Below are 22,177 nucleotides of genomic sequence, written 5' to 3' on the forward strand. Positions count from 1 at the left end.
CATCCTGCAGAGAGTGTCTCCACTCCTATAGCAAGGACAGACCATCTTGGTCCCTGATGTACTGTTCTTCTAAACCTTGCCCTTTCTTGCAGTGCCCCTCCTGGGAACTGTGGAGTGCCTCCTGCTCACATAGAGTTAGGACTCCATTCCCATCTGCAAGCAGATCTCCCTACCCTCAAAGGGACCAGCCAATAGAAAAGCCCCTATCAAGGATGCAGGAGGATATCCATCCTCTCAAGCCACAATTCCTGGAGGAACATTTGTCAGAGCAACAACCTCTCTCTTGTGAGACAATGTTGGATATACCCAGTTCCCTCCCTGCCACCTCAGGAAGATCAATAGTCCCAGACTCCTCATCTCCCCTCCAGAAGACTTTAAATCTTACCAGGACCTGCTTTGAAGGGTGGCTTCAGCTCTGAGTATAGAGGCTGAACTAGTCCAGGAAAATACTCAATTACTCTAGGGAGGGTTGTCATTCAGATTAATGACTCCTTATTACAACTTGCGAAGGCTTTATGATTAACCCCTGCTTTGCATCCCCCAAAGGCTAAATGTGTGGATAAGCATTATGATGTACCTGCTCAGGGGTTTGAATGTGTTTTATTCACATCCAATGCCTAACTCTTCAGTCATCACAGCTGCCGATGAGAGGTCTCTGCAGGGGAGGTCCAAAGCAACCTAGAAAGAAAAAGCCGAAAAGTCTGGATTTGTTAGGAAAGAGAATTTGACTGCCTTGCTCCAGATGAAGATAGTGAACCAGCAAAAGTTCTTGGCAAAATATGATTTCCTCAGTTGGGAGGGGATGGCTAAGTTCTTTGACAAGCTCCTGGAGGATGCAAGGGATGAGTTCCAGGCCTTCCTCATTGAGGGTAGGCTGGTGGCAAAGACTTCACTCCAGTTGGCACTTGATGCTGCAGATGCCTTTTGTAAGCTATGGCCTCTACAATAAGAAGGGGATCATGGTTATGCAATTCTGGAATAGCAGTAGACATTCAACGTACTACTGAGATGAGGACTTAATTTTTGGTGGACAGTTGCTATTCTCTGATAAGATAGAAGAATGCAAGATTTCATCTAAAGACTTCCGTGCTACCCTCTGTCCTCTGGGAGTGTGTACCCCATTCACTAAGAAGTGCCAATACAAACCTCCTCAACCTTATCAACAACAGCAGAGGCTGCCATTCTATCCCTCAAAGGGCCAGGTCACCTCCAGAAGAAGACAGACAATATCTTCTTTTGAGGTCTAACTCCAGTTTGAACCAGTTGTCTCTGTTCTCCTCCTATGATAGAGAAGCAACCATTTGACTTCTTTGAGGGCAGCGACACAACCAGCAGCAATCTTCCTATTCCTTATCGTCATTTTGGAAACAGACTAGCTCTTTTCCTCAGCACTTGGCAGACGATAACCTAAGACAAGTGGGTCGTAAATACTGTGGGTCTGGGATATTCGATCTAATTCTGCTCACTTCCCCCTTTCTTCACTCTTCCTCTATTTCCCTTTTCAGGGACCAATCTCACAAGACACTTTTCCTTCAGGAAATCTAGTCACTGCTTAGCCTGGGAGCTATAGAGGAGCTCCACTGTTCTAGGGACAAGGTTTTTACTCCTGCCATCTTTTAATCCCCAAAGCCAAAGGGGGACTGCAATCCATACTCAACCTCTGTGCTCTCAACAAATTCATTAAGCATGTGGGTAACCATATGGAATCTCTAGCATCGATCCTCCCTTCCCTGGATCGAAATGATTGGGTTGTTGTCCTCAGTCTTTGAGATGTGTTTTGTGGTGCTTCCTGGTTACAGAAAATATCTCGGATTTGTTGAAAGGGGTCATCAGTATCAGTATATAGTACTCCCCTTTAGCCTCTCATCAGTTTCCTTTTTTCTCTCGCAAATGTGTGATAGTGGTGGCAGCATTCTTAAGGAAAAAGGGTATTCACATCTTCCCTTACCTCAACCACTGGCTGCTCCACGGGTCATCTGAGAATCAGGTTCATTGTCATGTCAAATTCATCTTCCCCCTTGTCAGTCATGGGGGACTCGCCCTGAGTAAAACACATCACTCATTCTTACTCAGAGAATTGAGTTCATTGGAGTCCTACTCGATTCAATGAGTTCAACTGCATTTCTGTCTCAGCAGAAATTTCAGGTGATTCACAATCTGTGCCTGTCTCTCAGGACTCGCCTATCCACTGTGGCTTGGACTGAGCTGAGGTTGGTTGGCCATATGCAGGGCCAGCTCCAGAGTTTTGGCCGCCCAAGCAGCCAAACCAAACAAACAAAAAACGTCGCGATCTGCGGCGGCAATTCGGCGGGAGGTCCTTCACTCCCAGGCGGAGTGAGGGACCGTCCGCTGAATTGCCGCCGAATACCTGGACCTGCCTCCCCTCTCCGGAGTGGCCGCCCCAAGCACCTGCTTGAGAAGCTGGTGCCTGGAGCCGGCCCTGGCCATATGTCCTCATGTACAGAAGTAACCAAGTATGTCAGACTGTCTCTGCACACTTCAAGTGTGGATGAGATTAGTCTATTGGGTCAGAGGCACCACTGCGACAAGTTTTTCTGACTAATTAACAGCGCCGGGATTGTTACAGTGGTGGATGAACCCAGGCAATGTGTGGGTAGGGGTCCCCTGTTCTCCCCTAGCCTCGGGAGTTGGCAGTTGTAATGGACTAATTTCTAAGGGCATGTCTACATGTACAGTGCTGCAGTGGCTCAGCTGCATCAATTCTGGTGAAGATGCTCTATGCCATCAGCATAATAAAACCACCTCCACGACCAGCAAAACCTGTGTCGGTAGGAGGCCGTCTCCTGCCGACATAGCACAGTCCATATTGGCACTTACGTCGCTCAGGGGGATAGTTTATTTACTCCCAAGAGTGACGACATTTCTGCCAACATAAGCTGTAGTGTAGACATAGCTTAATAAGATGGGGCGCTCATATGGAGGGTTCTTGGGCTCCAGGCCTCTGGTTACAGCATGAGGCAAATCTTCATATAAATGTCCTTGAGCTCTGAGCAATCCACAAAGCTTGCCAGGCTTTTCTCCTTCATATCAAGGGACTCTTGGTGCAGATTCTCATTGACCACGCTTCTGTGACGTATTATCTGAACAGGTGGTGGTTGAAGAGGCCTGGTGCACCCTGCTGTGTCGAGGCAGTAAACTTTTGGGAGTTTTGCATTGTGGAAAACGCTTCACCTGTGGCTGCACACTTACCTGAAGTGCAGAACCAGCTAGCTGACTTCCTCAGCAAGAGGCTTTCACTCAGTCACAAATGGTTTCTCAAGAAGAATGTTGAGATTGATTTTTCAGATGGGGGGTGGCATCCCTTCCATCCACTTGTTCGCAACAAAAGCAAACAGGAAATGTCACTAGGTTTGTTCTTGAGCAGGGCATAGCCCATATACCTTTTCTGATGCCTTCATGTTGAAATGGACACTGGTCTAATGTATATATTGCCTCAATTCCTCTTCTGCAAGTCCTTCACAAGCTGAAGTGAGATTGTGCCAGATAGATCCTTATAGCCCTGGAATGGCCAAGGCAGTATTGGTTTTTAGTTCTCCTCAGTCTTAAAGTTCCTCCTCCTTACCCCTGCCTCTTCTCCTGGATTTCCTTTAGCATCCAGGCATGGGCAGCTTCCACCTTTCAGCCTGGCTTCTGACTGGTTAACCAAGAAGAGAGAATGCAATTGTAATGGATGGCCTGGAGGGCCAGTCAGTCTAGAAGTTAGAGCAGGGGTCGGCAGTCTTTCAGAAGTGGTGTGCCGAGTCTTCATTTATTCACTCTAATTTAAGGTTTCGCATGCCGGTAATACATTTTAACGTTTTTAGAAGGTCTTTTTCTATAAGTCTATATTATATAACTAAACTATTGTATGTAAAGTAAACAAGGTTTTCAAAATGTTTAAGAAGCATCATTTAAATTTAAATTAAAATGCTGATCTTACGCCACCAGCCTGCTCAGCTCGCTGCCAGCCTGGGGTTCTGTTCACCTAGGCCGGCAGAGGGCTGATCAGGGCCTGCGGCTGGGACCCCAGACCTGGGGGGAGGAGGGGCAGTATTTGGGGGGTCAGGGCAGAGGGCTGGGGGCGTGGGGGGTGCAGGGCAGAAGGCTGAGTGGGGCGGTTCAGGGCAGAGGGATGGGGATGTGGGGGTGCAGGGCAGAAGGCTGGGAGTATGTTGGGGTGGGGAGGTTCAGGGCAGAGGGCTGGGGTGTGTGGGGGGTGCAGAGCAGAAGGCTGGGTGTGTGTTGGGGTGTGGGGGTTCAGGGCAGAAGGCTGGGGGAATGGAGGGTGCAGGGCAGAGGAATGGGTGTGTGTTGGGGTGGGGGGGTGTAGGGCAGAGGGGTGGGGTGCTCGGCTCGTGGAGGTGCTCCCATACCCCTGCCCTGAGTGGCTCATGGCAGGGGGCTGGAAGGGATATGCCCTGTTCCACCCCCTTCCCCCAGGCTCCGTCCCTACCTCTCTCTGCGTCCTCTATGGAGCTGTGTGCACGCTGCCGCTCTTCCCCCTCCCCCTTGCTAGGGCCATCAGCTGATTGGCGCAGGGAAGGAGAGGAGAAGGGGCAGGAAAGCACCACACTGGGGGAAGAGGTGGGGTAGGGGAGAAGCTTGGCTGCCGCAGAACCAAGCTTCTGCCTCTTGCCCCCACAGGGGAGAGTGGTGGGCGGTGGGGCTGGGGGCCGGCACTGCAGCAGGGAGCTGCGTGCCACTTAAAATTGGCTCGCGTGCCGTAGGTTGCCGACACCTGAGTTAGAAGATGTGGCTCTTCGTCTCTGCTTGGTTGTGGGGCCTCAGTGTTTGACTGGCGGTGGGGAGGTAGGGGGACTCGGGCCCCCCCTTGCCGCCAGGTCCCAGCCCAGGGCCCCGTGTGTGTGTTTGTGTCAACCCCTGAATAGGGGCAGCCCTCCTGGCAGGGTGTCTAAATTCATTTCCCTGGGCTACTTCCTATCAGTCTATTCGGTTTGGGGTATGGTTCCTGTAGTCTGCTTAGCTGAGTGGTCTGCTTCCATAGGGTCCTCCCATGGGTTTTGAGTGGCACCTCATCATGGTTCCAGGCTCCTGTGGACAGGTGGCTGCAAGTTGGGGAGACCAAGCCCCACAATGTGTCTGGGCTTTGCCCACTCAGTTGCCTTTGGAGCTGGAGGCTTCTAGGTCTCCTCCAAAGTCTCCTTTGGCTAGGGAGACAGTGCTTCCTCTCAGATGGCTGCATTGATGGGCCAGGTTAGTGATCCTTCCCCTCAGTTAGAGAGGTGGCTAGCTCCTGCTTCTTTGCCAGTCAGCCCTGAACTGAGCCAGGCACTTTCCTTTTTTCCTCCTTCCAGGCTGGCATTGGCTTCAGGTATAATGGGGCAGGGCTAGCTGGGCCCAGAAGCTCTCTTTAACCCCCGATATGCTGGCTGGCCATTGCTCTGTTTCATCAGTGTTCAATAGTGGGTCAAGATGTCCTTCCCAGTGGCAGAAATCAATCAACAAATCCGGCTTACCTGGCTAAGCATAAACGTTTTTCCAGTTGGGCCTGTTTTTGCAAGGTACAGCCTTCAGAAACAAAGATCCAAGATGTACTAGAGTATCTCCTACATCTTGAAATCTTTGGACCTGCCTTTAATTTTGCCGAGGGCACACTCGGTAGTGATCCAAAACAGTCTTGATTGGTTTGTGCCAAACCAATGGTGGTTAGGTTTCTTAAAGGAGTAACCTGCCTTTTCCCTCCAATCCAGGACTCAGTATCTATTTGGGACATCAACACAGTTTTAGCAGCCCTCGTGGGTCCACCCTTCAAACCAATGACCTGACCTCTTGTGTTTGGCCTTACCTAATCCAGAAGATTCTTTCTTATAGTTATAACTTCGGCCAGAAGAATCTCTGAGCTCACCCATTTGTTGGTGGGCCCTTCTTAATGTTTTTAAAGACAAAGTTCTCAACTAAAGTCTTGTCAGTATTTCATTTAAATCATGTGATATGTCTTCCAGTCTTGTTTCTGAAGCCACTTTCTGTCAAAGATGAGGCATGTCTCTACCTTAAACATTGAGAGCACTGGCTTTTTATCTTGACAGGTTAAAGCCCTTTAGACAGTCGTCTTGTCTTTTTGTTTCCTGTGTGGATCACGAGAGGGATCAGGTGGTATTGAGTTAAACAGTATTTCACTGGATTGCTTTCTGCATCAGTTGAGTGTGTGGTGTAGCCTGTATTCCTGCTCCATAGATGCTCTCAGCTCATTTGTTGAGGGCCCAACTCATGTCAGTGACTTTCCTCAGGATGTTCTCATATTAAACATTTGTGGGACTGCTACTTGGTCCTCAGTACATACATTTATCTGGCACTATGCAGTCACAATGGCCTTTTAGGTCTGATGCAAACTTTGGCAAGGTGGTGCTGCAAACATTGTTCAGGTAGACTCCAATCCCATCTGCAAACTATACTGCTTTGCAGTAGAATACATGTCTGCAAGCATTTGAAGAAGAAAAAAATGTTACTTACCTGTTGTTCTTTGAGATGTGGGTGCAGGTGTTTATTCCATGACTTACTCTCCATCCCCTCTCCGTCGGAGTCTTAAGCCAGTGTCTCCAGTGTGAAGGAACTGAGAGGTGTTGGGGCATGGCCCTTATATAGCCTCAGGATGGGCTACTAGAAGGCATAGGGCATATGCATTTTCTTGGTGGGTACTGCTAAGGGAAAAATCTCCAACACCAGCACACTTGGCTTGAACACACTTGAGTGGAATACATGCCTGCACCCACATCTCAAAGGATAACAGTTACAGAGCAAGTAACCTTTTTGTAGCTAGTAGTCAGTCTGGAGTTAAGCTGGAGGCTGAATCTAAAATACTTGTGTCTCAAAGCACTTTTACAAAGAGTCTAAGGCCTTGGCTACACTTGCGAGTTACAGCGCTGTAAAGGCTCCCCCAGCGCTGTAACTCACTCCCCGTCGACACTGGCAAGGCATTTGCAGCGCTGTATCTCCGTGGTTGCAGCGCTGCATGTACTCCACCTCTCCGAGAGGAATACCAATGCGCTGTGAATGGCCTCCAGAATTATTCGGCAGTATCCCACAATGCCTGTTCTAGCCACTCTGGTCATCAGTTCAAACTCTACTGCCCTGGCCTCAGGTAACCATGTGACCGACCCTTTACATTTCCCGGGAATTTTAAAAATCCCCTTCCTGTTTGCTCAGCCCGGCGTGGCGTGGAGCGCTATCAGCGAATCTTTGGAGATGACCATGCCTCCATGCGCCAAGCGAGCCCCAGCATGGAGCAATAGCGAGTTGCTGGACCTCATCAGTGTTTGGGGGGAGGAAGCTGTACAGTCCCAGCTGCGCTCCAGCCGTAGGAATTACGATACCTTCGGGAAGGTATCAAAGGACATGATGGAAAGGGGCCATGACCGGGACGCCCTGCAGTGCAGGATTAAAGTGAAGGAGCTGCGGAGTGCCTACCGCAAAGCCTGCAATGCAAACGGCCGCTCGGGTGCTCCCCCCGCGACCTGCCAATTCTACAAAGAGCTGGATGCGATACTTGGGGTTAACCCCACCTCCACTCCGAGCACCACCATGGACACTTCAGAGCTGGTGTGGGGGGGCTGGTGGGGAGGAGGAGGAGAAAAACAGGAGTGATGGTGGTGGGCTGGATGGAGACACCCCGGAATCCCTGGAGCCATGCAGCCAGGAGCTCTTCTCGAGCCAGGAGGAAGGTAGCCAGTCGCAGCGGCCAGTACTTGGTGGAGGACAAACAGAAGAGCAGGTTCCCGGTAAGGGTTTGTTTTTTTTTTCAGGAAGGAATTTTTTCGGTGCGGGCTCTTTGGAAGAGGAGGGTTAGGCATGCATGCCTAGATGCGGAATAGTGCATTGATGTGGTTTATCACATCGCGGTAATCGGCCTCGGTAATCTCCTCGAAAGTCTCATCCAGAATGTGTGCAATGCGCTTGCGCAGGTTTATCGGGAGAACCACCGTGATCCTTGTCCCAGGCTAACGTGTCCGCGCCACTGTGCCGCAAGGGGCAGGGGGACCATTGCTGCACACAGGAAAGCTGCATATGGGCCAGGGCGGAAGCTGCATTGCAGTAGAAGACCCTCCCTTGCTTCCCAGGTCACCCTCAGCAGCGAGATATCGTCCAGGACGAACTCCTGTGGAAAGTGTTGGGACAGTGTTCAGTGTAGGTGCCCCCTGAAGCTGTTGGCTCTCCCCAAGGCACAGAAACCCAGAGGACAGTGCAGCCCTGAAACAATCAGTCCCTCTTACTCACCATTTTGAGGTTCCCGGGGGATGTGTGCTCTGTTTCGGACGTGAAAATTATGCTATTGTGTAGACCCTGTGTGTTTTCTACTCCTTAAGTGCGGCGGGGAATCATTACTCTGTCTGGTATAAACAATGCTGCCTCTGTTAAATGGTATGTTTTGCCTATACAGCTGCATCAACCTTGAGACCTCAGCCATCCCTCTTATCGCCTGCTAAGAGACTGCAAAGACTCAGGAAGAGACCGCGAAAAAACAAAGACGACATGCTGCAAGAAGTGATGCGGCAATCTATTAAAGAGAATGAGAAAGAAAGCACAGAACTGGAGGGAGAGAGAAAGCAGGATCCGCCAGGAAAACGCAGCGCACCGGCAGCAAAGCACTGATAGGCTCATAAGCATCCTGGAGCCCCAAGCAGATGCTATCCAGGAGCTGGTAGCCATGCAGAAAGAGGAGCAGTACCGCAAACGCCACCCCTCCCACAGCCCTTGTCCCAAAACTCTTTCCGTTGTGCCCCACTGTCACCTCCAACCCACTTTCCCCAACTTCTGTTTTCTTCATGCCACCCGCTGCCTCCAACACCAGTATCTTCACCACCCAGCCCTGAAAACCACGACCCTTACCCTCTGCACTCAACCCCCATTACCATGCAGCATAGCTGTCCTGAAGTGCAGCACTCACTGCACAGCACACCAGACAGGACATACGCGAATCTGTGATTGCACTGTTCCCCACTCCACCCCCTTGTTTCTTTTCAATAAATAATTTTTTTTTCTTTTCAATAAATGGATGCTTTGGCTTTGAAAACATTCTTTTTGAAAACATTCTTTATTATTGCATAAAGTAAAAGACTCCTTAGCCCAGGAAATAAACAGACACTGCAAGTCTGCTTGTCTGCTAAGCAGACCCTGATTCCTAAAGATTGGAACTACTGCACTTCACTCCTATGCAGGGCACCAGATATCATTGCTGGTTTTCAGCCTCAAATTGCTCCCTCAAGGCATCCCTAATCCTTGCAGCCCCGTGCTGGGCCCCTGTAATAGCCCTGCTCTCTGGCTGTGCAAATTCAGCCTCCAGGTATTGAACCTCGGAGGCCCATGCCTGAGTGAAGCTTTCACCCTTCCCCTCACAAATATTATGGAGGGCACAGCACGCGGATATAACCGTGGGGATGCTGTTTTCGGCCAAGTCCAGCTTCCCATACAGAGATCGCCAGCGGCCCTTTAAACGGCCAAAGGCACACTCCACAGTCATTAGGCACCGGCTCAGCCTGTAGTTGAACCGTTCCTTGCTGCTGTCAAGGCTCCCTGTGCAGGGTTTCATGAGCCATGGCATTAACGGGTAAGCAGGATCTCCAAGGATCTCAATGGGCATTTCAACTTCCCCTACCGTGATCTTCCGCTCTGGGAAAAAAGTCCCGGCCTGCATCTTCCTGAACAGCCAAGTGTTCCGAAAGATGCGTGCGTCATGCACCTTTCCGGGCCAGCCTGTGTTAATGTCAATGAAACGCCCACGGTGATCCACAAGCGCCTGGAGAACCATAGAGAAATACACCTTCCGATTAACGTACTCAGATCATAGGTGGGGTGGTGCCAGAATAGGAATGTGCGTCGCATCTATTGCCCCTCCACAGTTAGGGAACCCCATTTGTGCAAAGTCATCCACTATTTCCTGCACGTTACCCAGAGTCATGGTGGTTCTGAGTAGGATGCAATTAATGGCCTTGCAAACTTGCATCAACACGATTCCAACGGTCGACTTTCCCACTCCAAACTGGTTTGCGACCGACCGGTAGCTGTCTGGAGTTGCCAGCTTCCAGATTGCAATAGCCACCCGCTTCTCCACTGGCAGGGCAGCTTTCAATCTCGTGTCCTTGCGCCGCAGGGTGGGGGCGAGCTCCTCACACAGTCCCATGAAAGTGGCTTTTCTCATCCGAAAGTTCTGCAGCCACTGCTCGTCATCCCAGACTTCCATGACGATGTGATCCCACCACTCGGTGCTTGTTTTCTGAGCCCAAAAGCGGCGTTCCACGGTGCTGAGCATGTCTGTGAATGCCACAAGCAATTTCGTGTCGTATGTGTTACGCGGCTCGATAGCATCATCGGACTCCTCACCCTCACTCTCACTGTCACTTTGGATCTTAAGGAATAGTTCGACAGCCAAACGTGACATGCTGGCGAGACTCGTCAGCATACGCCTCAGCAGTTCGGACTCCATTTCCCGCAGACAGATCGTGCTGCACAGAAACCGTTGAAAGATGGCGCCAAAGGTGGATGGAAACAAAGGGATTTCTGGGATGCGAAGCGATGCATCACGGGGCGTTGGGACAGGACCCAGAATCCCCTGCACCCACGCCCCCTTCCCACAACCCACAGTACCAGAATGGGAAATGGTGCTCTGTGGGATAGGTGCCCATAATGCACCGCTCCCAATAGCGCTGCAGATGTGGCCACGACAGTGCGCTGGGCAGCTGTCAGTGTGGACAGACTGCAGTGCTTTCCTTACTCAGCTGCACGAAGTCAGGTTTAACTCACAGTGCTGTACATCTGCAAGTGTAGTCAAGGCCTAAGCATTATCCTAATTTTGCAGATAGGGTACCTGCGGCACAGAGGTGAAGTGACTTGCCCAAGTCATACGAGTCCAGTGCCATTGTTGGGTGGGGCTGGTGCAGTTTATAATGAGGTTACAACTTGATTGTTTGAAGAAATGTGACTCATTGAATTTCTTAGAGACAAAATTGAAGTCACTTCTCAGTACTTCCTACTAGGGTATGTCTACACTACGAAATTAGTTCGAATTTATAGAAGCCGGTTTTATTGAAACCGGTTGTATACAGCCGATTGTGTGTGTCCCCACATAAAATGCTCTAGGTGCTCTAGTCGGCGGACCGCGTCCACAGTACGAGGCTAGCGTCGACTTCCGGAGCATTGCACTATGGGTAGCTATCCCACAGCTATCCCACAGTTCCCGCAGTCTCCGCCGCCCCTTGGAATTCTGGGTTGAGATCCCAATGCCTGGATGATGCAAAAACAGTGTCGCGGGCGGTTCTGGGTACATGTCGTCAGGCCCCTCTCCCCCCATCACAGCAACGGCAGACAATAGATTCGCACCTTTTTACCTGGGTTACCTGTGCAGACAACATACCACGGCAAGCATGGAGCCCGCTCAGCTCAGCTGAGCTCACCGTCACCATATGCCCTCTGGGTGCCGGCAGACGTGGGACTGCATTGCTACACAGCAGCAGCTGCTAACTGCCTTTTGGCGGTAGACGGTGTAGCATGAGTAATAGCCGTGGGGCTGGCAGCCGTAGGGCTGCATTGCACCAGCCCCTTGCCAGGAGATGGTATATTATGACTGGTATCCATCATCGTCGTACTGGAGTGGCTGTCAATCATGGCCACCTGGGCAGACATGCTACTGTTTCGATGATGATGGCTACCAGTCGTAATATACTATTTTCTGCCAATTGCCCAGTATTGTCTGCTAAGCACCCAGAAGAGGCCGAGGGCGATGCTGGGTGCTGGCGGCCGTGGGGCTGGCAGACGTGGGGCTGCATTGCTACACAGCAGCAGCCCCTTGCCTTTTGGCAGACGATGGTATATTATGACTGGTAACCGTCGTCATCATACTGGAGAGGCTATCACTCATGCTGCACCGTCGGCTGCCAGCTTAAGATGTAAAAAATAGATTTGTTCTGTATTCATTTGCTTCCCCTTCCTCCGTGAAATCAATGGCCTGCTAAGCCCAGGGTTTTCAGTTTAATCTTTGGGGGGACCATTCTGTGTGACAGTTGTTTGTGTTTCTCCCTGATGCACAGCCACCTTTCTTGATTTTAATTCCCTGTTCCTGTACCTGTACGCCATGTCGTCACTCGGCCCTCCCTCCCTTCCGCCCTCCCTCCTTCTCCTGGTCCATCAGATACTAGTTTCACGCCTTTTTTCTGACCAGGCGCCATAGCTAGCACTGGGATCATGGAGCCCGCTCAGATCACCGCGGCAATTATGAGCACTATGAACACCACGCGCATTGTCCTGGAGTATATGCAGAGCCAGGACATGCCAAGGCGAAACCCGGACCACCCGAGGAGGCGATTGCAGCGCAGCGAAGAGAGTGATGAGGAAATTGACATGGACATAGACCTCTCACAAGGCACAGGCCCCAGCAATGTGGAAATCATGGTGTCACTGGGGCAGATTCATGCCGTGGAACGCCGATTCTGGGCCTGGGAAACAAGCACAGACTGGTGGGACCGCATCGTGCTGCAGGTATGGGACGATTCCCAGTGGCTGCGAAACTTTCGCATGCGTAAGGGCACTTTCATGGAACTTTGTGACTTGCTTTCCCCTGCCCTGAAACGCCAGGATACCAAGATGAGAGCAGCCCTCACAGTTGAGAAGCGAGTGGCGATAGCCCTGTGGAAGCTTGCAACGCCAGACAGCTACCGGTCAGTCGGGAATCAATTTGGAGTGGGCAAGTCTACGGTGGGGGCTGCTGTGATCCAATTTGCCAGGGCAGTGAAAGACCTGGTGATATCAAGGGTAGTGACTCTGGGTAACGTGCAGTCAATAGTGGATGGTTTTGCTGAAATGGGATTCCCAAACTGTGGCGGGGCCATAGACGGAACCCATATCCCTATCTTGTCACCGGAGCACCAAGCCACCGACTACGTAAACCGCAAGGGGTACTTTTCAATGCTGCTGCAAGCCCTGGTGGATCACAAGGGACGTTTCACCAACATCAACGTGGGATGGCCGGGAAAGGTACATGATGCTCGTGTCTTCAGGAACTCTGCTCTGTTTCGAAAGCTGGAGGAAGGGACTTTCTTCCCGGACCAGAAAGTAACCGTTGGGGATGTTGAAATGCCTATCGTGATCCTTGGGGACCCAGCCTACCCCTTAATGCCATGGCTCATGAAGCCGTACACAGGCAGCCTGGACAGTAGTCAGGACCTGTTCAACTACAGGCTGAGCAAGTGCCGAATGGTGGTGGAATGTGCATTTGGACGTTTAAAAGCGCGCTGGCGCAGCTTACTGACTCGCTCAGACCTCAGCGAAAAGAATATCCCCATTGTTATTGCTGCTTGCTGTGCGCTCCACAATATCTGTGAGAGTAAGGGGGAGACATTTATGGCGGGGTGGGAGGTTGAGGCAACTCGTCTGGCCGCTGATTACGCGCAGCCAGACACCAGGGCGGTTAGAGGAGCACAGCAGGGCGCGGTGCGCATCAGAGAAGCTTTGAAAACGAGTTTTGTGACTAGCCAGGCTACTGTGTGAAACTTCTGTTTGTTGCTCCTTGACGAACCCTCCAAACCCCCCCCCCCCCGACCCGGTTCACTCTACTTCCCTGTAAACCAACCACCCCACCCCACCCTCCCCTCCCGCTTGCAGAGGCAATAAAGTCATTGTTTTTTCACATTCATGCATTCTTTATTAGTTCCTCACAGAAGTAGGGGGATAATTGCCAAGGTAGCCTGGGATGGGTGGGGGAGGAGGGATGGAAAAGGACACACTGCATTTTAAAACATTAACTCTTATTGAAGGCCAGCTTTCTGATGCTTGGGCGATCATCTGGGGTGGAGTGACTGGGTGGATGGAGGCCCCCCCACCGTGTTCTTGGGCGTCTGGGTGAGGAGGCTATGGAACTTGGGGAGGAGGGCTGTTGGTTACACAGGGGCTGTAGCGGCGGTCTCTGCTCCTGCTGCCTTTCCTGCAGTTCAACCATATGCTCGAGCATATCAGTTTGATGCTCCAGCAGACGGAGCATTGCCTCTTGCCGTCTGTCTGCAAGCTGACGCCACCTATCGTCTTCAGCCCGCCACTTGTTCTTTTCATCCCGCCATTCAGCCCGCCACCTCTCCTCTCGTTCATATTGTGCTTTTCTCATCTCCGACATTGACTGCCTCCACGCATTCTGCTGTGCTCTATCAGTGTGGGAGGACATCTGCAGCTCCGTGAACATATCGTCCCTCGTCCTACGTTTTCTCTTTCTAATGTTCACTAGCCTCTGCGAAGGAGAAACATTTGCAGCTGGTGGAGGAGAAGGGAGAGGTGGTTAAAAAAGACACATTTTAGAGACCAATGGGTACACTTTTTCATTACAAGGTCGCATATTTCGGCTTGCAGGCAGCCATGGTAGGCCACAGTGTTTTGGCTTTTTTAACCTTCTTAACATGCGGGAAAGGTTTCAAACAGCAGCGCATTTCCCATATCAAGGATGAATTGGGTTGTCCATTTAAAATGGGTTTTCAATGTAAAAGGAGGGGCTGCGGTTTCCCAGTTAACATGCGGCACAAACACAAGTAAACCACCCCCCACACACACACACACACGATTCTCTGGGATGATCACTTCACCCCTCCCCCCACCGCGTGGTTAACAGCGGGGAACATTTCTGTTCAGAAGAGCAGGAACGGGTGCCTCTCAATGTCCCCTTAATAAAATCACCCCATTTCAGCCAGGTGACAGTGAATGATATCACTCTCCTGAGGATAACAAAGAGAGATAAGGAATGGATGTTGTCTGCATGCTAGCAAACACCGGGACCATACGCTGCCATGCTTTGTTATGCAATGATTCCAGACTACGTGCTACTGGCCTGGCGTGGTAAAGTGTCCTACCATGGCGGATGGGATAAGGCAGCCCTCCCCAGAAACCTTTTGCAAACGCTTTGGGAGTACATAAAGGAGAGCTTTCTGGAGATGTCCCTGGAGGATTTCCGCTCCATCCCCATACACGTTAACAGACTTTTCCAGTAGATGTACTGGCCGCGATTGCCAGGGCAAATTAATCATTAAACACGCTTGCTTTTTTTGTGTGTAATGTTTACAAATATTTACAAAGGTACACTCACCAGAGGTCTCCTGTGTGCCCTGAGGGTCTTGGGTGAGTTCAGGGGTTACTGGTTCCAGGTCCAGGGTCACAAACATATCCTGGCTGTTGGGGAAACCGGTTTCTCCGCTTCCTTGCTGCTGTGAGCTACCTACAGTACCTCCATCCTCATCTTCCTCGTTCCCCGAACCGTCTTCCCTGTGTGTTTCTCCAGTGAGAGAGTCATAGCACACGGTTGGGGTAGTGGTGGCTGCACCCCCTAGGATTGCATGCAGCTCCGCATAGTAGCGGCAAGTTTGCGGCTCTGCCCTGGACCTTCCGTTTGCTTCTCTGGCTTTGTGGTAAGCTTGCCGTAGCTCCTTAATTTTCACGCGGCATTGCTGTGTGTCCCTGTTATGGCCTCGATCCTTCATGGCCTTGGAGATCTCTTCTAATACTTTTCCATTTCTTTTACTGCTACGGAGTTCAGCTATCACTGCTTCATCTCCCCAGATGGCGAGCAGATCTCGTACCTCCCGTTCTGTCCATGCTGGAGCTCTTTTGCGATCCTGGGACTCCATCACGGTTACCTGTGCTGATGAGCTCTGCGTGGTCACCTGTTCTCTCCACGCTGAGCAAACAGGAAATGAAATTCAAACGTTCGTGGGTCTTTTCCTGTCTACCTGGTCAGTGCATCTGAGTTGAGAGTGCTGTCCAGAGCGGTCACAATGAAGCACTGTGGGATAGCTCCCGGAGGCCAATAACGTCGAATTCCGTCCACACTACCCCAATTCCGACCTGCAAAGGCCGGTTTTATCGCTAATCCCCTCGTCGGAGGTGGTGTAAAGAAACCGGTTTAAAGGACCCTTTAAGTCGAAAGAAAGGGCTTCGTTGTGTGGACGTGTCCAGGCTTAATTCGGTTTAACGGTGCTAAAGTTGACCTAAACCCGTAGTGTAGACCAGAGCCTAGACTCAATAAGCTATAATTTTATATTCAAGGTGCTGTGTATCCTATGCAGTAGTGACCCTTGAATTTTATACATAAAAACTTCACTTTACGTGTATTACACCCCTCACTCCCAGTCCTTTCCTCCTTATCACAGAGCAGTTTAAGATGCACTGTATCCCTTGTATTAATTTCCTATAAACTGTTTAGTCCTTCCTCTATCAAACTTCAATATGGAATGGATTTTTGTATTGCAATGTGTAACTGCATTGTAGAAGTTGTCAAGATGGATTCTTGAGGTTTTAATAACTAGTTTGGGGATTAGAGGCAGTTTTTTGATACCTAACTGGTGTTTGAGACTTCTGATACTCTGGAGGGGAGGTATCTCCCCTTTCCATCTTCCTTTTGGTGAGGGGTGGAAGGTGTGGCAATTTGCCTGAACGTTGTTAAGTTTGGACTTAATCTATTTTCTCTTTCCCCTGGGGAGGGTCTGATGTCTAAAGTCCTCTGCCAAGGACAACCTGCCTGCTACAGTTGAAAACTTTCTTTCATGGATCTTGATAGGTGTAAGAGGATGATGTGCCTGTGACAAATTAGCCTTAGACTGTTAAGAGCCTTTTATTAGAATCTTGAATTAGATCTGTAATCAAATGGGAGTCACTGAAGTACATGGAGCACTGTTGTCATGATCACATGTATCTGGAAAGCCCAGAAGCGATGCTGCTACTTTCAGTAAAAATAGAATATTGAGCCTTATGGACTTTTTTAGGATGGACTGGTAAACAAGTCTTTACTTTCCTTGAAGGTGCTAAGATGTCATGGTGATGGGTAACCTTATGAAAAAACTAGTGAAATGCTAACTTCCTAAGAGGCATGGGAGCTGCCCTTGGAGTCCTGAGAGGGTTAAATAATAGGTTTAAATTAAAAGGATCCCACCCAAATATTATTAGGTTCTTGAGTAGATTGAAAGTTGCATTGCATCTGAGTCTCTTGTTGGTTTGTAGTCTTTGAAGCTGTTAGGTAACCATTTGAGATTAATTAGAGGCAGAAATAATTTACATAGCTAACATTGTTTTGGGAGACCACATTTGTCCCATCTAACAGATGATGAATGTTTCTTAATTTCTAGACATTTCAGGCTGTTGAGCTGGGCTAACAGGCTGCAATTTTAATTCAAGCATGATAAGATTCATCTTGCATATAGTATGTCAATTCTATGTGTTTTAGGGACATCATGCCAGATTTTTTATAGGAAGGATGCATATCTCAAACATCTCCACACATGGATAATTCAGCAGTTAAGTAAGAATTTTAACCTTTCTTTCTAGAGGAAAAGACCTTATTTAAGGATTGATTTTTTGATGGGAATTAGGTGCCTAATTTGTTTGAAAACTTCCCCAATGTCTCAATAACACCCGATAAAAACTTCTGTAGTAGATCGTTTGTCACTTGTGTTGCTTTGCTTTTAATTTCAAAAATTGGAAATATTTAAAAACACTGTGGTTGAACGGCAATAACATTTCAGTGAGTTGCTAGCTGAATAAATAATTTAATTAAGCAGAAACGAAACTTAAACTGTAGCCTACACAGTGGAGAATCATAAATGTGTAACTTGGATTCTGTTTGCACATACAAAAATAATAGCTGTTCATCTTGAAAAAGATGTAACCTCGCCCTTCCCTTGCTACTGGATTTCAAAGGATTTAGAGTAAATTTAGCTTGCTTATCTGCAGCATAAGCAGTAATCAAGAAAACAAGTTTTTTTTTTTTATCTCTGTACTGTGTGTAAAATGTTGTGATTTTTCTCTGAAATGTGACTGTACAAAAATGGCTTTGCTGGCAATGGACCCCAGAATCTATATTTTTGTCCATGATTTCTGTATCTTTTGTGTTTAAAAAGAAATAACTGCCAGCCCTGCAAACTTTAAGTAGGCCGAGGGTCATGCTAGGTTTGTTCCTTTTCTTGCATCATGCTCTCTGCATGTAAAGGAGGCTGAGAACAAGATGCTAGCTGGTGGTCTGTGGTTGAATCTTACTTTCTCTCCTGCCACAAAAAGTCCTCAGCCTTTCTCTTGGCAGGTTTAGAATTGATTTGAAAATAAATATTAACTCAGCAAACTACAAATCTAAACAAGATCACACAGAAAGTCTGGTGGAGCAGGGAATTGAACCCAGGTCTCCCAAGTGCCAGGCTAGAACATCTAGGTCCCAACTGTTGGCTGTACATCTTTTTTTGTTAATTCCGTCATGGAATATGTAGCATATTTATAGTATATAGAAAACAGTAGCATTCTGTTTAGTCAAACGCTTTACTTTCATTTCTGTCAGAGAATCAGGAAAATCTATTTGAAAAATAAAAGATCAATAGCTTAGCTTCATGCCTTGTTTTGGGACCCTTTTGGGTAGCATATCAAAGGCCTTGATATCAGTTAAAAATGTGGTGACACTGTAGGGTTTTTTTCTTGGTGGGGAGAAAAGGGGGCTTGCATAATTAAGAGCCTGATTTCTGGTCTAGAATTAGCATTTTAAGATTTCTAAAAATGATTAGTAAGAGGCTTGTCCTTTGACTTTGCTTGTTTACATCCCTCAGCTTGCTCTGATTTGTTTCTCCTTTGTGATAGTTGTTTAGGCTTCATCCAGCATGCTTACCTGAACTACTTCTGTTTCAATGCCATGTACCCTTTGGCTTCCCTGGTATATGTTAACTTTTAATGGTTTCCGTACTTGTAAGATATTACTGCCTTTACAGATAGAAACTGTACTCGTTTATGCATGCTACACAGATATAGGATAAAGATATATTTTTCCCTTAACCTCAGCTGGTCCCAGCTGTCAACACTTTAAATGATAGCTTGTGTTAGTAATATAGAACTTCCAGTAAACAGAGAACCGCTTACTTGAATCCTTCTTGGAGATAAAGAAATGGTTCACCACTTCAATGGAAAGAGAAACCTCTAAGGACAAGTGCTAGAAAATTCAATAATTTTTAATTCTTATGGTCAGTACTGCTGCTTATCTCTCTTTTTCTTGGGGATTGATCCAGGTAAGAGTCCTGTGTGGCCCTCCCATCCCCACCCCCCAAAAAGTTGATGTATCGAAGGACGTTTTGCCAAATCCAGGAAGGCAATTAGGTTGGAAATTCCCGTTATATATAAAGTTTCTCTTGGGTTCCCTGGCTTATTGCTGTGACCACTTCATTCCCCTCTTTGAATCCCTTCACTTGTTCTCCTGCACTATATAAAATGTAAAATTCTTGCCCTAGCCTTCAAGGTCTTCTACGCCCTCAACTTGTCTGCCCTTGTCCTTATTATGTTGATGCCTGGCATCATATTGAGAGGGGTGGGGGAAAGTAGTGGCATTCTTCTATACTTCACCAACAAACCAAGTTTTAATTACTTGGGGAGACTCCATTCTCAGTAGAATGTGCAGATGTGCAAAATACAGTGTTGTTCTGCTAGGATCCATTGGACTCCTCAGGCTTGGCTCCATGTTGGTGAGGCTTGAGTGCATTGCTGGGCACCTTGAAGGTTGAGCTCAGCTCCTCTTCAGTTGGGTTCAGATGTACCTGTGGGCATTTTGTGCTTGATTACCCCCTAGAAGGAGCTTGGATGCCCCTCTGGGCTATTCTGTGTATCTTGGTCTTGGCTCTTAGTGAAACTTGGATATCTCTCCTGGCTCCACTATAGTTCATTGGCTCCATGGGTCAGATTAGGATCTGAAATAAATGGGTGAAATTTTCCCATGTCATGACCCCACTCTCTTCTCATCCAAATGTGATGTATGAATATGCATAAATGACTATCCATATTGTTTGTGCACTTAGGTCAACAGTATAACCATTTACTATGGGTGCATCTACACTATGAGCTAGTGGTGTGATTTTCCCTGCTCATGCACACATACTCATGCTATAGCATATCATTGAGCTATCATGAGTATAAATAGCAGCATAGCCATGATACCATAGCTAGTGGCAATGGAGGCACGGCTGAGCCGTGCTGAGTACAAATCCACCTGAAACTGGTGGTGACATACTCTGCATGGCTCAGCTGTACCTCCACTGCTTCTGCTTGTGCTACTGTGGCTGCATGTGCCCTAGCTTGATGAGCGCTAACAATGAGCGTGTACAAGAGCAGGGGAAAAGCACCCTTAGTTCATTTTATAGACATAGCCTGTGTTGACAGTTAACCTAACTGAAATGAATGGGAGAAGTTCACACCTCTCAGCTACTGTTCTGGGTTCTCTTCAGATTTAGGGGATGTCTACTCTAGAGGCACTACAGCAGCACAGCTGTAGTAGTGCAGCTATGCCACTGTAGTGTAGACACTTAAGGCATGTCTACACTACAAAATTATGTTGACCTAAGTTACATCGGCATACAGTTGCTGCAGTAATTAAATTGGTTTTTACTTGTCCACACTATGCTCGTTTTGTTGGCAGTGTGCGATCTCACCAGGAGTGCTTGTACCGACTGTATGGTCAGTGCAGGGCATTGTGGGATGGCTTCTGAAAGCCAGTAATAGTTGATGCAATGCATTGTCTACACTGACAGTGTGTCTCTGTAACTACATCCACGTTGACTCTATGCCTCTCATGGAGGTTGAATCAAGTCAGCATAGTGGGGCAATTTTATGTAAGCGGGAGTGAAATTTTAGTGTGGACACTTGCATAGTTAGGTTGACGTAAGCTGGCTTGCGTTGATCTAACTGTGTAGTGTAGGGTTACTACATTCAAACATTTAAAAAAGAGGACACTCCACGGGGCCCCGGCCCTGCCCCAACTCTGCCCCTTCTCCGCCCCCATTCCAACCTCTTCCCCAAAGTCCCTGCCCCAACTCTGCCCCCTCCTCTGAACACCCCGCATTCCCCCTCCTCCCTCCCGCTCTGATCTTGGTTGGGGGTTGCTAAGTGCTTCCCTGCTCCCCACTCGCCCCGCAGCCCCTATGCCCTTGCCTGCCCTGCTCCTCCTCACCCTGCAGCCTCTGCACCCCCCCGCCCCTGCAGCCTCTGTGCCCCGTGCTCCCCACTCGCCCTGCAGCCTCTGCACCCCCCTGCCCCTGCAGACTCTGTGCCCCCTGCTCCCCACTTGCCCTGCAGCCTCTACACCCCCCCCCCCCGCCGCTGCCTGTCCTGCTCCCCCCACTCACCCGGCAGAGGGAGAAATGCAGGCTTCAGGTGGACTCAAACACAGCCGCCTGCTCTGTGTGGGAGGAGGGAGCGGGGGAGGGGGAGAGACTGAGACTCTGGCTGCTAGAGGCCCTAGTGGCTGCGAGCGGCTTTCAGTCAGGCCAGGCGTCCAATCAGCTGCGCCGCACTCCGCAGGAGGGGAAATCCCGGACATTTCTACTTCATCAGAAATCCCCCCCAGACGGCCATTTAAGGCTGAAAAAGCCGGACATGTCTGGGGAAACCCGGACGGATGGTAACTGTAGTGTAGTGTAGACCAGGCTTTACTACTGTGACTGAAAGGGTTTTTTCTGTTGCTGTACCAAATCCATCTCAAGTTGCGGGTTGTTGCTGCTTACACCCCTCGTTCCCTTCTCCCCCCCGCCCCGGGTGGTGTCAGCTTTTCCCACATTAATGTTTTCTCGGACACTGGCTTTATACCTGGGGATGCTGCTGCCACCGCCTTTTCTGTTGCTCTATTTTCTGTCTTGATTCTGTGTAGTTGTCATTTTACTAAGTTCTATGGTCATCAGGCTCTTCCAGGCAAGAAAAGACCTGAAATTCTGAGATGAAAAACAAGCAGACTTCTTTTTTCTTTGGGCTAGAGGACAAAACTTTTGAGTCTGATTTGTGTGTAATAGAGAAGTAAAAAGGGTAAAAGACCAATTTTTCTCCCCTTGCAGGTCGTCTTTCCTTTGCAGAATGACAAATTAAGTAGATGAAGAGGGATAAAGCAACTAAATCTGTATGTAGAAACAATTTGAAGAAGGATATTCGTAGATAAAGTGATCAGATTCAGTTGTACAGTATTCAGGGAAACTATAACTGAAAAAAGCAGGGACTAAAAGATAATGAATTTTAAATGTTCAGATGGGTGATATGTGCTTATTTGTTACGCTGTGTAACACAGAGCGTGACCATTCTTTCTTCATTTTTCTTAGAGTGGAAGAAAGTTGTATTATTACGTGTAACTTCCTCATTTTGATAGGAGTATAAGCATTCATGTGGGGAGACTTCCGTGGTAAATATTTAATGTATT

At 48.7% G+C, this 22,177-nt stretch overlaps 1 protein-coding gene across 2 annotated transcripts in view; it reads left to right on the plus strand.

Moving 5' to 3' along the window:
* The window catches only part of RABGAP1L (RAB GTPase activating protein 1 like), a 544,030-nt gene that overhangs the window by 15,537 nt on the left and 506,316 nt on the right, over window positions 1–22,177 (plus strand). The gene's annotated exons all lie outside the window — the stretch shown is intronic.

This window comes from Trachemys scripta, chromosome 8, assembly GCF_013100865.1.
Source record: "Trachemys scripta elegans isolate TJP31775 chromosome 8, CAS_Tse_1.0, whole genome shotgun sequence".
Taxonomy (NCBI): domain Eukaryota; kingdom Metazoa; phylum Chordata; order Testudines; family Emydidae; genus Trachemys; species Trachemys scripta.